Consider the following 10633-nt stretch of genomic DNA (forward strand, 5'->3'; position numbering starts at 1 on the left):
CACCCATGCTATCCCACTACTACGCATGTCACACCATTCCCCCTTCCCTTATACTAGGTTTACATCATTAGTGGTCTCTCTACTCCACATACACACACACTCCCTCTCACACACAAACACGCGCACATACACACACAGACACACACAAACACCCATTAATCTGGATCCTCATGTCTCCCCATGTACGCATGTGTATCTCGCACACTCTCTAATTATGTATATGTGTCTCCATGTTACACAACACAAAGCCCCATGTACATGTCTCTCTCTATCCTCCACACACATAGACACAAAGAATCTGTTATCATTGCCTCAGTCTCTAGACATATCACACACGCACACTGTCTCTCTCTCTCTCTCTCGCAAACACGCTCAACAAGGGTTTCCCCGTGAATAACTTATCGTCTATTCATCAACAGTCGCGGCAGTACGGCGAACACGAGACGTGAAAAAGAGTAGATCTACACGTGCTTAGACCACCTAGTATGACTACTAGGACTAGATCAAGCCAAAAAGCGTGCCGCCGTCACCCCCTCCTTATCGGCGACGGGAAAACCTTTGTTTTACATAGTCGAGAAGTCATTGTGCTAAGGCCTCACATGCTGAGGCGTTGAATAGAATGTAGATGCTAGTTTACGGAAACAAGTATCGATAATTTGTTTGTATCTCCATACTTATATTTCTTCTGTTATAAAAACCTGAGTTGGTGATGATGGTACGCGTGCCATCTTGCAATATAGACCATCTGATCTATATCTGACTAATGGAAATTAAACTAAAAGATACCCGCACCCCTATCCACATTTGCAAACAAGGCCTTCACTCGTTCATCCTTATCTCCAACAACCTCATTGTTGAGCAATTAAGAAAGGAAGCCTCTGGAACAAACTGGCCTGGTGGCCGCTGCCAGCGTCATCAATCCCCATGCCTCCGCTCAGTCCGACCACCAATCACCACCATGCCCCACTCCTCTTCACCTTATCTCCTATTTCTCGAGATATCATTAGTTTTTACACATGGGATTACTCCCGCATGGGTCAATCACTGTGTGTGTTTATAAAAAAAATGCATCTTGATGTTCCGTGCAATGCACAGATCTTGCTAGTACTCCTACAGAAGACTAAGTTGGTGATGACGGTGTGCCTTCCATCCATCGTTTGTGACCATTAGATCTACATCTAACAACTGTTAGGTAAGTTGTTGCCTTTTCTCACAAACATCCCACTTGTCTACCAATTTGCAGAAAAACCCATAATTAGTATCTTAAAACCAACCACATCCCTCCCTGACCTCACCAAAACAGCCCAAGGAATATATTCTAATTGAAACATAATATATCTCTAGTGATATATGCATATAAAAATTAGAGTGTTTTGTATCAAGTTTGTGAATAAGTATTATTGTAATTAGGATTCATTGCAACGCACATGAACATTGCTAGTATTTCCAACCATGCAATTTTTTCCCTAGTATTCCATAGTTTCGAGTTTTCCATCAAGAGATTTGTCACTCATGGTTGATATTTACTTTCAATCATGTACACATATGCACTATGTAACTAGCCTTGCTTATTGGGTTCCAAAGCTTAACTTTCACTCCTACTTACAATATGTAGAGTATTTAACAAAAAACTACCACTTTCAACCAGCCCTAGGAAGAATCTATTGTACAAAAAATAGCAAAAACATACCAAAAATTTCTTAATCCACGCCAAAAACTACTACCTACCGATTAGGTTCATTTAAACCCATTTATGACAGGGTTGGCCCAAACGTCCCAGCTGACGAGGCAGCTTAAACCAACACATTTGTTTCACCATTGACACGAGGGACCCACATATGACCTTCTATCCTGTTATTCCCCCTCAAATCATTATTTTTCCTGAACATTACTTCAAACAGTACTGATGCGTTTCGTCGGTGGCACCGGTGATGAGCGAGTTGGCCGCCGCTCCGCCGGACGGGCCGGACGCCGCGCTGGCCTCCGCACGGGTAGGCAAGCTGGCCCGAGCGTGACTCACGAGCGAGCAAGCCACTGTGCTGGCCTTCTCTCGAGCCAGATGGCTGGCCTTAGCGTGGCGCGCGCGAGCAAGCCGCCGCGCCACCGTGCCAATCTAGCTAGCAAACCTTGCAGACAAGCAGCTGGACGGAGCTATCTTGGCTAGCTAGCGGCCGCGAGCGCCGAACGGAGCTGGCATCCGGGCTGCCGCAAGATGGGCTCCGCACCCTCCGGCGGTTTTGACCTAGCCTTCTGCCGGCGGCGGTAGCTGCGTCCCGTAGCCGAGGATGACTAGGTGGACGGGCCGGAGGTAGGAGGTCACTCAGGGATTTTTGTGCAGACTGACATGTAGGTCCCACAAGTCATAATGCCCGGTCGAATATAAGGCGTTGACTTAATGGGCGACATGGGCCCTGTTTGGATACTCTAAGTCAGAGTTTAGATTCTAACCCTGAACTAACTCTAACCAAAGTGGTGTTTGGATGGCAGGGTTAGATTGACAACAAATGTATCCAAAGAGGGCCATGGGTTGAAACGTGCCTATAACGACACTTTGTAGAGTAGTCGTTTCTTGGTAGGGCTGGTTGGTAAGAGCATGTACAATGGTTTATAAGGTTGTCTTATCTTAAGTCTACCACGTATGCAAGTGGTAGTAGTTTCTTGGCATTATTAGTGGTTTCTTGCATTATTAGGGGTTTCTTGTAAGGCTACTCATAGTGGGGAGTATCATATGCTAGTAACATGCGTATGATACTAGTGTATGATACTACCTCCATAGTGCAGTATCGTAAACTAGTATCATAGATGATCATATTTATTGCCATGCATGACACAAAGTAGCGTAGCATTTAACATGATACGGTATCTACCTATGTTACTCTAACACTTCTCTCTTCTTTAATTATGTGCCACATAAGCATGTTTGCTAGTCCCAAGTGCATGTTACCACTTATGTTACCCCCACTATGGCCAGCCTAAAGAACAATGTACTACTAGCAACTAAATGCAATTCTAGGTTGCGTTGTACTCCAACGAGTACTACTACTAGTCGCGGGAGTGTATACCTCGTTTTGTGGGTTCAATCCGGCCGAATGCACGGCGGTCTTTTTTTTAAATAGTCACTTCGCTGCGAGCCAATATTTTACACGGGTAGTTTGAGTTTTGAAGTCAAACGGATGTGCCGCACCACAATCTGGGTGCACTGGATAGCCTAGCCACGTGAACGGGTTTTCCTTCCCAGCATCTCGTGGCTCTCGTGCTCGCCCTAGCCGCACCTCGCTTGCAGCTTCCTCATCAGCTAGTAGCATATTTAAACTAGCACCTCCCAATTAAGCCCGAGGAGCCGGAAAAGCCTGGTGGGGCATTGGGAACTGTGCAATATGGCTCTGTACGTAAAGCGCCCTACTACTACTCTGTAGCTTGTGGCGTTGCACGCATGGACTTCACTCCATTATCGGCTCTACTATAAAAGAAATTCCTCTTGACGTGTTTTTTTGAAACGGAGGCAAAAGCTTTGCTTCATCTCATTCATAAAGAAGGAACTACTAACAAAGTTCGACGAGATCCATTACACCTCCCCAAATGGAAGCGAAAGGCCTAGTCTCGCTGTATCAAATAACTCAAATGTTCTGCCCCCGCAGTAACCGCCGCTGATAAACAGGCTGCTAGTGTGTGCGTGAGAGGAGCGGCTGAGTAGGCCAGCTACGTGAGAGGAGCGGCTGAATAGAGCACCGAGAGTACCCACTAGGCCACTACGCAGGTGTACTTTCCGTGCATTAATAGTACATCGATGGTTCTAGAGAACAGTAGTACCCTCCACTTCCAACTATAGCTCCTTGGCCCTGAGATTCAAGAGTTCAAAACTGGTGCACTATACTAGAAGTACAGTACATAGCACTAGTAGTACCCTCGCACTACTAGTTGAGTAAGTAGTACTAGTACTGCTACAGTACGAGTACGTACTCCTCCGTTACGTAATGTAAGACGTTTTTTGACACTAGTTGGCATGTACAAAAAATAGCAAAAACATACCCAAAATTTCTTAATCCACGCCAAAAACTACTAGCTAGTGCCAAAAATTTCTTACTACTGCTATTATTTAGAGTATAATGCAATCCCATAACGTCCCATAATGCTAGTACTAGTAGTAAATAATAGCCTCACCCCTTCGCTTACTACGCTCTACAGTTGGAAGGGACGAGGCCCTGCGGTTACTACGCTCTTATCTCCTCCTCGCCAGTTCCCCTCCCCCCGAAGAGAAGGTAGTTCGTCGTTGCTCCCATGGATTCTCCAGGCAGTTCTCCTCCTCGTCGGGCTGGGAGACCTTGGACGACGATCCTCTGGGAGAAATCGCATGCCGCTCCAACGTCCTCACCGCCGCAAGACTCGGTGCTTCCTGCACCAACTATTTCAAGATGGTGCTTAAAATGGCTTGGGAAAAGGCCATGCTTGTTGGTCTTCCATGCGTCCTCGAGTAGAAGGTTCTTCTATGGGACAATCCTTCGAACAGTCCACTGCTCCCTGTCCATGGTTGCACGTTGACTCTGCTAGAGTTGCCGACATTGAGAGGTAGTCGGATTTTGTCTGATGAGTAGGTCAGTAATGGAGTTTGATCATGTAGTACTTAGTTATTCCATTTCCATCCCATAATTTCTCCGCCGCCCATCGTCTTATATATAGGTCTGGGTCGGTGCCAATGAAGATTGGCTTGCATACAGGTATAAAAGATTCATCTGTATGGTATATGAGGAGCGGGAGTACGTACTCACAGGAGTACACAACCATTTTCCTATATATATATATATATATATATATATATATATATATATATATATATATATATATATATATATATATATATATATATATATACTAAATACGACTTCAAGTGCGTACTAGTAAGTAGTACAGTAGCAGTACTAGTATACGTCAGTCAAATTATTCATCACGTCCACACATTGAATTGACGTGACAACACGCTGCGTGTTAGGTGACACAAGAATCCCGATGGCGTGTTCGGGTATTCTGGACTTTAGATTTGGAGTACCACTTATTTGTCGAAATTTTTCATCATTCACTTAAAACAGTCGATTGATCATACATTGAGTACCATATAACTGGAATTAACCCATGCAAGTCGAAGAAGGATTGGCCGGTGCTACTGGCTGGCGTCAAGTTTGATCCCACGGATCAGGAGCTGATCGAGCACCTTGAGGCCTAAGCAAGCATTTCTTCCAGCGCAATTCCAGGGCGTTCAAAAGGGGCACGTGGACGCGTCGCAAGATACAGTCGGAGTGTGGCATGCACGCGATGTGGCACAACACCGGCAATACCTTGCCGGTGATGGTCAACGGCCGGGAGACGGGCAGCAAAAAGGTTCTGGTGCTGCACACCAACAAGAACTTCGGCTAGTAGAGGACCAACTGGGTGATGCACCAGTACTACCTCGGGGACCTGGAGCAAGAGAAGGAGCGGGAGCTGGTCCTCTGCAAGATTTTCTACCAGACGAACACTAGGGCCAGGACTAAAAAGATTATAAGTTAGTTTGGTATTGGTACTTGTACTACCTTGTCGTCCGCAAGTTGGTATTGTTGTTAACGATCTTTTGGTATGAACTTGGCATTTGCTTCCAACCATCATGCCGAGGGTCGACGTGGATATAAAGCTGAATCATTTGTTTCAAAACGAATTTTCAGGCACCTGATTTTTATTTGATGGGTAGCATAAGCACCTACCGTTCAAATTCCCAGTTCTCCAATTTTTTCGAAACAAGTGCATGCTCTTATTATCACGATGAAAAAACAATATCCCTGCTGCATCCCAGTTATCAGTCTGTACTTGCAGAATTCTCTCGTTTATTGAGCACGTATATTGTTTTTTCTGGTCGAGCAAGTTTCAACTGGGCTGTAGACTGCCCAGGCTTGGTTTTGTTTTTAACAGGCCCAGCCCATGACGACAATGGGGCACAAAGATCCAGCAGGTATCTACTGGCCTCTGGCCCGCCAGTGTTAGTTATATTTTGTCTTACAACATCCGCATGCACTTTTTTTTACTGAATCAAACACACAGCCCAGTTCTATTTTCCTCTTGAAACGCATGTCCTACATCCATTTTCTAATCTGTACCTATAGTTTTACTAGTTCATATACACGTATCATTATATTGAAAATACATAAAATTCACTTTTCATATTTACATCCTTATTTTTGTTGTTGTTTTCCCTCCTAGCGCTAATTTTTTTACCACTGGTTTTCCCTTAAACCAACTCAATTGTCCCACGTCTTATTTGCTTACAAAAACAAAATGATTTTTTTTGCAAATCAATAAGTTCTTAAAAAATGTTTATCATTTCGGGATTACAAAATTTCTGACTCCACCGAAATATGAAAAATAAGGTTGAACTTTTTGACCGTGCTCCTGGGCAGAAAATGGGCTATAATAAATTACTTAAGAATTAGCAAATGGGCTGCAAATTATTAAAAAAATAGCAAATGGGCTCTATGTTGTCTGCCACAGATTTGGAGGCTGACTTGTGGGCCTACTAAGTTCATGTGTACACAAGGTTTATCAAAAAAGAAACTTAGTCAACAATCGACTCTACGAGCGCCAGACCGTTAGATGTCAATCTAACGGCAATCGTGCTTGTTCAGTCTCTGATCTTCCTGCCCCAGCCGCCCAAACCAGCACCGTCAGAACTGCCTGCTCCCGCCTCCCGTGGATGGCTGTGCTACCGGGTAGGCCTCCCGGCCACATCATATACTCGCATCCCTGGCTTGTCTATCCCTCTACTCACCCGCACCTCCTGTTATTTTCCGGCGACGGCAGCCGAACCAATCAACCCTCATACTCTCCACCGCGTGGGCAGCCACGACCGTGTCTTCCCCGGCTCCGTGTCGTTCCCTTCGTAGGCTTCGCCGTCGTCCATCGTCCTGGTGCTCTCGGCGTGGCGTGGTCAACGTGGTCAACGAACGACATCCATCGGAAGTGGACTGTACGTGGAGAGGCTGACAGCTGGGTCGACGGCCGCACACAAGGAAATGCCTCCTTATTATGCACAAAATAATGATTCCTCCACCTGACATCTGGGACCCGTCGGAAGGGCCTCTGTATTTCATGAAAAAAAATGTTCCCTCCGCTGACACGTAGGACCCACCAACTATATCTTCGCACGCAAAGATGTGCCTCCTTATCACGCACAAAAAAATGAATACCCCCTGCCAGCTGGGACCCACCATAGTGGGAGGCTGACTTGTGGGCCTACTAAGTTGACGGGGACGGAGGGCTTTGTCAAGTTAATCAATATGAACGATTCTAGCTCCAGTGACCGTACGATGTCCATCCAACGGCCTTAGTGCTTCTTCAACCTCTGGTCTTCTTGCTCCAGCCGCCCAAAGCAGCACCAATCGTGCCGCCTGCTCCCGCCTCTCATGGCCGGCTGTGCTACCACAGAGGCCTCACCACCCCCATAGTACTCCCACCGCTGGCCAGGCCATCCCTCCACTCACCCACACCCCCTGTTATTCTGCGGCGACGGTAGCCTCACACCGCAGCCGAACCAGTGAACCCTCGTACTCCTCTCCGCGTGGGCATCCACTGCCGCGTCTTCCCCGGCACCGCGTCGTCGCCTTCCTAGGCCTCGCCGTCGTCCACCGCCTTGGTGCTCTCAGCGCGACATGGTCAATGTGGTCAACGACCGACTTCCATCGGAAGAGTACTGTATGTGGAGAGGCCGATAGCTGGGTCCATTGCCACAACCCAGTTTTTTTTTATGATTTGCCAGTAAGTCGCTTTGTCGGGCCTATTGGTCTGCAAATCTTTCAAGACGAGGAGAGCTTCATTCGGCTGGCCGAGAAAATGGCCTATCAGTAATGAGAAATGGGTTGTACTTTTTAAAACACATCAAACCGGCAATTAGTTTCAAATTTGTTTTTTTCATTTCGAGATTTTAAATTGCATTGATTTTTATGCGTGGACAATTTGTTGGATTTTATATTGATATACATTTATTTTTAAAATCAGTTTGAATGTGACTCGAAATTTCGGGATTAAAAACAGCTCGGACCGCACCGAAATATGCAAAATTTCGTATAATTTTTTAACCGTGGCCACCATATGGGCTGTAATGCTAACAAAAAGAATATGGGCTCCAAAATAAACCTTAAGAATTAGCAAATGGCCTGTAAATTATTAGAAGTAATGGCAGATGGGTTGTATGATGTTTTCCACAGATTTGAGGCTTTCCTAAAAAAAGGTTGACGCACAAGCAGTGACTATTGGATGTCCATCCAACGACCGTCGTGCTTCTTCAATCTCTGCTCTTCCTACTCCAGCCGCTCAAACAAGCATCGGTGGAACTGCCTGCTCCCTCCTCCCCGCGGCCGGCTGTGCTACCGCGCAGGCCTCACCGCCCCACCGTACTCCCATCGCTGGCCTAGCCATCCCTCTACTCACCCACACATGATGTTATTCTCCGGCGACGATAGACGAACCAGTAAACCCTCGTATAGTCGTACTCCCCTCCGCGTGGGAAACAACTGCCGAGTCTTCCCTGCCTCCGTATCGTTCCCTTCCTAGGCCTCGCCATCGTCCACCGCCCTGGTGCTCTCAGCGTGGCCTGGTCAACGTGGTCAACGACCAAAATGCATCTGAAGTGGAATGTACGTGGAGAGGCTGACAGCTGGGTCCATGGCCGCACGCAAGGAAATGCCTCCTTATTACGTGCAAAATAATGATTCCTCCACCTGACATCTGGGACCCACCGAAAGGGCCTCTGTATTTTGCGAAAAAACTTTAACCCCGCTGACAGCTTGGACCCACCAGCTATATCTTCGCACGCAAGGAAGTGCCTCCTTATTACGCACAAAAAAATGAATACTCCCCCTGCTAGCTGGGACCCAGTATAGTGGCAGGCTGACTTGTGGGCCTACTAAGTTGACGAGGATGGAGGGCTTTGTCAACTTGGTCAATATGCAAGTTCTAGCTCCATTGACCGTACGATGTCCATCCAACGGTCGTAGTGTTTCTTCAACCTTTGGTCTTCTTGCTCCAGCCGCCTAAACCAGCGCCCGTCATGCCTCGTGCTCCTGCCTCCCATGACCGGCTGCGATGCGGCGGAGGCCTCACCGCCCCTACCACTCCCACCGCTGGCCAGGCCATCCCTCTACTCACCCACACCCCCTGTTATTCTGCGGGGACGGCAGCCTCACACCATAGTGAACCAGTGAACCCTCATACTCCTCTACGCGTGGGCATCCACTGCCGCGTCTTCCCTGGCTCCACGCCGTCCCCTTCCTAGGCCTCGCCGTCGTCCACCGCCCTGGTGCTCTCGGCGCGGCGTGGTCAACGTGGTCAAGGAACGGATTTCATCAGACGTGGACTATACGTGTAGAGGCTGACAGCTGGGTCCACGGCCGAAGCAAGGAAGTGCCTCCTTATTACGCACAAAATAAATATTCCTCTACCTGACAGCGGGGACCCACTGGATGGGCCATCGTATTTCGTGAAAAAAACATTTCCCCCTAACTGCTAGGACCCACCAGCTACATCTTCGCATGCAAGGAAGTGCGTTTGGGCAAAAAAAATGATTCACCCCCCTGACTGCTAGGACCCACCAGCTACATCTTCGCACGCAAGGAAGTGCCTGACAGTTGGGACCCACCTGGTCGAAGCGTACGTAGTGTTGTCATTCTGGTCGCGAACATATACGTACATACTGGTCGATGTAGATGCGTGCACGTGTCGTAGTAGAGGTGCGCATGTAGCATGTACACGTACGTACAACGGCCAGGGTGCAAGAAAGTAAATACGGCCACATACGTACATGCGGGCGGGGTCTCGAATGCCTACTCGCGCGTACGTACGGCCAGGGCTCGTGTACATGGCTGGGTCGGAACAGAGAAACATCGTCTTCGTCATGTTCATGGGGAGCCAACCGGCTGGGTCGGAACGAAATGCGTCATCGTGTTCATCGGGAGGGCTCGAACGGAAGAGCCGATGGAAACAAGGCCCGGCGTACCGCAGGATAGAGGAAACGGCCTTGTGTTCGACCGACCATGTTCAAAACGGGATCCTGTTCATCGGGAGGGGTCTGGCGTACCGCAAAATGGAGGAAACGGACCTCCTACGGTTGAAACGGGGTCCTGTTGATCGGGAGGGGTGTGCCATACCGCAAAACGGAGGAAACAGACTTGTGTTGGAGCGCTACGGTCGAAACGGGGGTCCTGTTTATTGGGAGGGCTGTGGCGTACCGCAAAACGGGACTCCACGGGATACTGGTCATCTCCACTGTCGACCCCCTCCAGCCTCCATGGGCTACTGTTCATCCACCGTCGACCCCCTCCAGCCTCCACCTATGACTGTTCAGCCACGGGTTCCTGTTCATCCAGCCTCCACCGCGCGCTACTCCACCGGCTACTGTTCAACCAGCCCTCTCCACGGGCTCCTGTTCAACCACCCCTCCACGGGCTACTGCTCATCCAGCCCTCCACCATCTACTGTTCATCCTGCCCTCCACGGGGTGGTCCTGTTCATCCTGCCCTCCACGAGGTCCTGTTCATCCAGCCCCAACCTACTCGATCGATCGGGGTCCTGTTCATCCAGAAGCAACACCACGGGGTCCTAATCATCCACCCCCGCC

Source organism: Triticum dicoccoides, chromosome 1A (genome assembly GCF_002162155.2).
Source record: "Triticum dicoccoides isolate Atlit2015 ecotype Zavitan chromosome 1A, WEW_v2.0, whole genome shotgun sequence".
Classification (NCBI taxonomy): domain Eukaryota; kingdom Viridiplantae; phylum Streptophyta; class Magnoliopsida; order Poales; family Poaceae; genus Triticum; species Triticum dicoccoides.